The sequence below is a fragment of the Macadamia integrifolia genome, chromosome 8, assembly GCF_013358625.1.
Source record: "Macadamia integrifolia cultivar HAES 741 chromosome 8, SCU_Mint_v3, whole genome shotgun sequence".
Taxonomy (NCBI): domain Eukaryota; kingdom Viridiplantae; phylum Streptophyta; class Magnoliopsida; order Proteales; family Proteaceae; genus Macadamia; species Macadamia integrifolia.
In genome coordinates, this window is record NC_056564.1 from 912,213 (window position 1) to 917,932 (window position 5,720).

Below are 5,720 nucleotides of genomic sequence, written 5' to 3' on the forward strand. Positions count from 1 at the left end.
TGTGCATCATTTAAGGTCCTACTAGCATAGTAAATGACAGTGGGCAACTTATTAATCCTTTGACCCAAAACTACTCCTATGGCAAAATCCAAAGCATCACACATCAGTTTAAAATGTTCAGTCCAAACAGGTGGTTGAACAATGGGTGCATTGGTCAACTCCTTCTTAAGTTGTTTGAAAGATTCTAGGCACTCTTTAGAAAACTCAAAAGTTTGATCTTTGGCAAGTAATGAAGTGAGAGGTCAGGCTAACTGACTAAAGTTCTTAATAAACTTTCTATAGAAGCCTGCATGCCCTAGAAAGGACCGAACATCCTTAACAGATTGAGGAGGTGGTAAATTATCAATTAAATCCACTTTGGCTCTATCTACCTTAATTCCCTCCTTGGATATTACATGGCCTAAAACAATACCAGATTTAACCATGAAATGACATTTCTTCCAATTCAAAACCAAATTCTTAGATATGCACCTTTTCAAAACTAGCGAAAGATGATGAAGACATTCAGAATAGGAATTTCCATGAATTGAAAAGTCATCCATAAATACTTCTAAGAATTTTTCGACCATGTCAAAAAAGATGCTCATCATGCATCGTTGGAACATAGCAGGGGCATTGCAAAGCCCAAAGGGCATACGCCTGTAAGCAAATGTTCCATATGGGTATGTAAAAGTGGTCTTATGTTGGTCCTCTAAAGCAATTGGGATTTGATTATAGCCAGAATATCCATCAAGAAAACAATAGTATTCATGTCCAGCTAACCTCTCTAACATCTGATCAATAAATGGCAATGGGAAGTGGTCTTTCCAAGTTACCACATTAAGTTTTCTGTAGTCTATGCACACTCTCCACCCTGATTGGACACGGGTTGGAATTAGTTCATTATTGGCATTGGAAACTACAGTCACCCCAGGCTTCTTAGGCACTACGTGAACTGGGCTTACCCATTGGCTGTCAGAAATAGGATAAATTATTCCATGATCTAAGCACTTTAGGATCCCTTTCTTAATAGTTTCCATCATCACTGGGTTAGCTCTTCTTTGGGGTTCCGTGGATGGTTTGGAATCCTCCATAAGATGTATATGATGTTGCACAATGAAAGGGCTTATACCCTTGATATCAGCCATGGACCAACCTAGGGCTTCCTTATTATCTTTTAACACTTTAAGTAACTCCTCTTCCTGGCTAGAAGTCAAATTTGAAGAAATTATTACAAGAAGAGCCTGGTCAGGCCCTAGGAAAGCATACCTCAAATTAGATGGCAACTCCTTAAGATCTAGCTTAGGGGGCTCAACTATGGAAGGTTTGGGAATGGAATTGGAAAGGGGTCCTAAGGGCTCCACAAGTGTGTGAAGGCTCAAGACTTCAGAAAAGAAATTTTCACTGTCATCATCCAACTCATCCATACACTCTTGGAATTCTGAATCAAAATCAATATCAAAGTTGGTAACTAAATCATCAGAAAAATCTAGAAAATCCTCAAGCATATTGATCTCTTCTTCTATATGTGGTTGCTTGCCAATCCTAAACATGTTAAACTCAATAGTTTGGTTACCAAAAGATAATCTTAGGAAACCATTCTGGCAATTGATTAATACATTACTGGTAGCCAAGAATGGTCTTCTTAGAATTATTGGGATCTCATCCTTGGCTGAGAAGGGCTTAGTATCTAACACAATGAAGTCAATAGGGAAAATAAATTCTTCCACTTTTAGTAAGACATCCTCAACCATCCCTTTAGGAATCTTAACAGGCCTATCTGCCAACTGAAGAGTAGTTCCAGTGGCTTTCAATTCTCCTAATCCTAGTTGCTTGTACACATGGTAAGGTAAAAGATTCACACTTGCGCCAAGGTCAAGTAAGGCATGCTCAATGTAGGTGTTGCCTATGACACAAGATATGGTAGGGCTCCCTGGATCCTTATACTTGGCTGCTATAGGCTGAGTAATTATGGAACTAATGTTACCTGCCAAGAACGCCTTTTTGGGTACACTAGTGATATGTTTGTGAGTACACAAATCTTTTAGTACCTTTGCATAGGCGGGGATCTGGGATATAGCATCCAAAAGAGGGATGTTCACTTCTACCTTTTTGAAGACTTCTAAAATTTTGTCCATGGAAGCAGTCTTCCTGTTGTTTACCAAGCGATTAGGAAATGGGACAGGATGAACATAAGGACTATTAGGGATTTACCCCTGTTCAGAAGAATCATTTTTGGTTTCCTCAACCAAATCATCTTTAGTTTCAGAAAAATCTTTAGGTTCATTAGACGAACCTGAAACAAGAGGCACACTTGTGTCCTCAACTGAAGGAGAGTTAACATGAGTAACAAATGAGGAAGATTTAGGAACCCTCTGTAAGTACTCTCTACCACTCCTAAGGGCATAAACAACATTACATTGGTTAGAGAGCCCTTGTTGGGTCTGACCTTGTACTATATTCAGTGGTGCATTAGTTGATGTTTATGAACTAACAGGATGATGATGCCTAGGGTTAGGCTCTGGTTGACTGGGTAAAGTTCCTTTCTCCCTCTCACGCATAATTGAGACAACTTGAGTGAGTTCTCTCGTAATATTTTGATGGTTTTTCATGAGGAGGGCTATATTTTTTTCCAAGTCACTGATTCTACTTACCTCTCCAGTGTTGGTAAACCCAGGGAGTTGCTGATAAGATGATAGGAGAGGGGCCCTAGGAAAACTTGCCTGAGGTCCTACATTTGACCTAGGAAAAGTACTTTGAGAAAAAGATTGTTGTGCAAAGGGAGGCCTTTGGAGTCCAGGTTGACCTTGATTATGGAAATTGGAAGGCCCTGCTTGGTTGCCCTGATTCCAAGAGAAATTTGGGTGATTTCTCCATCCTGGATTGTAGGTATTACTATATGGATTATTCTGGTATAAGGCATTAACACTATCATTAGAAGTGCCCCCAGAGGTGTTGGGGCATTCTTCTATGACATGTCCAGGGGACTGGCACCAAGCACAAATCTTAACCAAATTGACTGATGATGGCTCTCTAGGAACAATAGCCTCAATTCTCTTGATTAGGCTATCCAAATGGGCTTCCTTGGCTACTATCCCATCCACAAAATATCATTTTCCTCCTATGGTTCTTTCACTCTCTTGGGTTGATTCTCACTCACGGGTTTTGTCAGTTAAGTCAAGTAAGAATTTCCATGCTTTTCCTTCATTTGTAAAGGATGTGAAACCCTCAGGGCACATAGACTCTATCATTTGTTTAGTTAAGTAATCAATACCCTCATAAATTATTTGACATAAATGCCATAGGTCTAGGCCATGGTGAGGGCATTCTTAGAGTAGATCCTTGAATCTCTCCATAAGTTTGGAAAATGACTCACTAGGCTTTTGCCTAAACTGAAGGATATCGCTTCTAAGCTTATTGGTCTTGTGAGTTGGAAAAAACTTCTTAAGAAAAACAACTGTGAATTGTTCCCATAAGGTTATGGAATTTGTGGGTAACCCATACAACTACTTCATAGCTTGGTCTTTCAATGCAAAAGTGATAAACCTAAGCTTAACAGCATCATCAGAAAGCTGTTGGATCTTAATTAGAATACATACCTCTTCAAATTCCCTTAGAAATAGATATGCATCCTCAAAAGTCAACCCATGGAAGTGGAGCAACATAGTGATGTATTGAGATTTGAGTTCAAAATAATTGCCCTGGGCTTGTGGTAGAACTATGCAGGAAGGTTGGGTTGTTCTAGCAGGGTAGAACCTATCTTTCAGAGATTTAGGTGAAGGGTTTTGCTGCTAGTCTCCCATATTAAAGGGTTTTAAAGAGAGCAAACGTATAGGGTCACTACTTGTTGGATCTCTTCTTTCTAACCGATTTTTAGTATTACGTACCCACCTAACACTCATGCAACAGAAAACTATCTACAACTAGAGTAAGACAAGCACAAAAAAATGGATAGCAAAACTTTTTTTTAAGATTTTTTTTTTGATTTTTTTGGCTTTTTGGGAGCTTACCGGTAGGGATCCGGGGTTGCTCAGGTCAATTCCTGAGGTACTGCTACCGGGCAAAACCTGTCTTTATCATACTGTGAGGCATGGCGACCTCCACCGATAAAACTATTATTGCAAGTTGTTCTTCTCAGGAACTCAATAAAAGAAAAATAAAAACAAAACAAAACAAACAAAGCACTCCGATTTACCAAAAGAAAGCGAAAAATAACATGGAACTGTCTCCCCAGCAATGATACGAAAAATTTATTGGGATTTAAAATGTAACCGCAAACATACGGATCAGTGTAGCTATGAGTCAAACACAGGGAGAGTAACCACTTTATTTTTTTATTTCTTTTAATAATGTAAAAGTGAACCGCTTAATGGTTGTGATTTAATTCTAATTACTGTCCTAAACATATGTATCTAAAATAATGTCCTAACCATTTGTCGTCTAAGAATTTAAAGACGCAAGCCACGTAATTAAAATTAAATAAATAAATAAATAAAAATAAACAACCCACGCAATTTAGAAAAAAAAAGCAATAAAGAAAAAAATACTGAAATAAAAATAAAATAAAAGAAAAGGGAGAAAGCTAGATAGAGATTCACAAGTAGGTTTCTCTACTTAGCCCGAGGGATGCATCATAATATGAGCTTCCCTACTTGACCAGAGAGTCACTCTTACAAGGGTTACTCTACTTGGCTTTAGGGAAAGGGAGACAATTAAAATAAAAACAATAAATTGATGGTTCTATGGCTAAGAGGGGCAAAGCCAACACATACACTAGCCATGAACCTTTGGGGAAAGGGATAGCAATAATGTAACGACTGAAAATAAAAATCCTAAATTAGAAAGAAAGGGTAGTCAGAAGAGGGAATGAGAGGGGAGAGAGAAGACTACTGAAAGAGCCTACTTACTTGAATCAATGCTTGAACTTGAAAAAAAATTGCTCCACGGCTTGTGATCTTGTCACCTAGATCTAAGCCTATAACTATAACTTAAAAAAATTACAACTCAATTGCATAAATCATAAGTATAAAATGGCTGAATAAGAATAAAAGAGTGCTTGCATTAATTGACATAAAAAACTATTACAAAAATGATTAAAGCAAAAATTGAGAAGAACTAAAACTAAAGAGTGAGAGAGGGAGAGAGAGAGAAACTAAAAAAAAACTAGAAGAATAATGAATTGTCTCTCCTCCTCTTACATGAGTTGTATTTATAGGGAATGGGGAGGTAGGGTAACAAATTTCTCTTTCCTAAAAGAGAGAAACCCACAATTGATAGTAAGATCTTTTGAGTCCAAAAGTGCTAAGATGGAGGAGAGAGAAGAGAGAAATAAACTTGGAGAAATTTCCTATAATTTTTTTGCATATTTTGTTTCTTTTTTTTCTAATTTATTTCCCTTCTTTTGCTCTCTCCAAGGGACAATTTTCTTCTTGCTTTGTGTGATTTGGACAATATTTTGGTGATGATGTGGAGGAGAGAGAAGATTTGGACAATCTTTATTTCTCCCTTTTTGTTTTTCTTTCCTTTTTTTTTTCTTCTCTTCTTGCGCAGGAACCCTTCCACGATTTTCCTTGCTTCTAATTTGATGTGGAAATCCCCTCCATTCCCTTAGTGCTTTAAGTGAGTGAAAAGCAGGAAATCTTCAACAAAATTTTCTTAAAAAAACAACCATGAGATTCGAACTTGAGACCTCTTGGTGAGGTAGGGAATTTTGCACACCATAGCTCACCAACTACACTAGG

The 5,720-nt window shown here is 37.8% G+C and overlaps 1 non-coding gene across 1 annotated transcript; it reads left to right on the forward strand.

Annotated features, from left to right (window-relative positions):
* Nucleotides 1-3,288: 3,288 nt before the first annotated feature.
* On the forward strand, nucleotides 3,289-3,395 carry LOC122087826. Its single transcript, XR_006142890.1, has one exon. It is a non-coding gene; the product is annotated as a small nucleolar RNA R71 (small nucleolar RNA).
* Nucleotides 3,396-5,720: the final 2,325 nt, after the last annotated feature.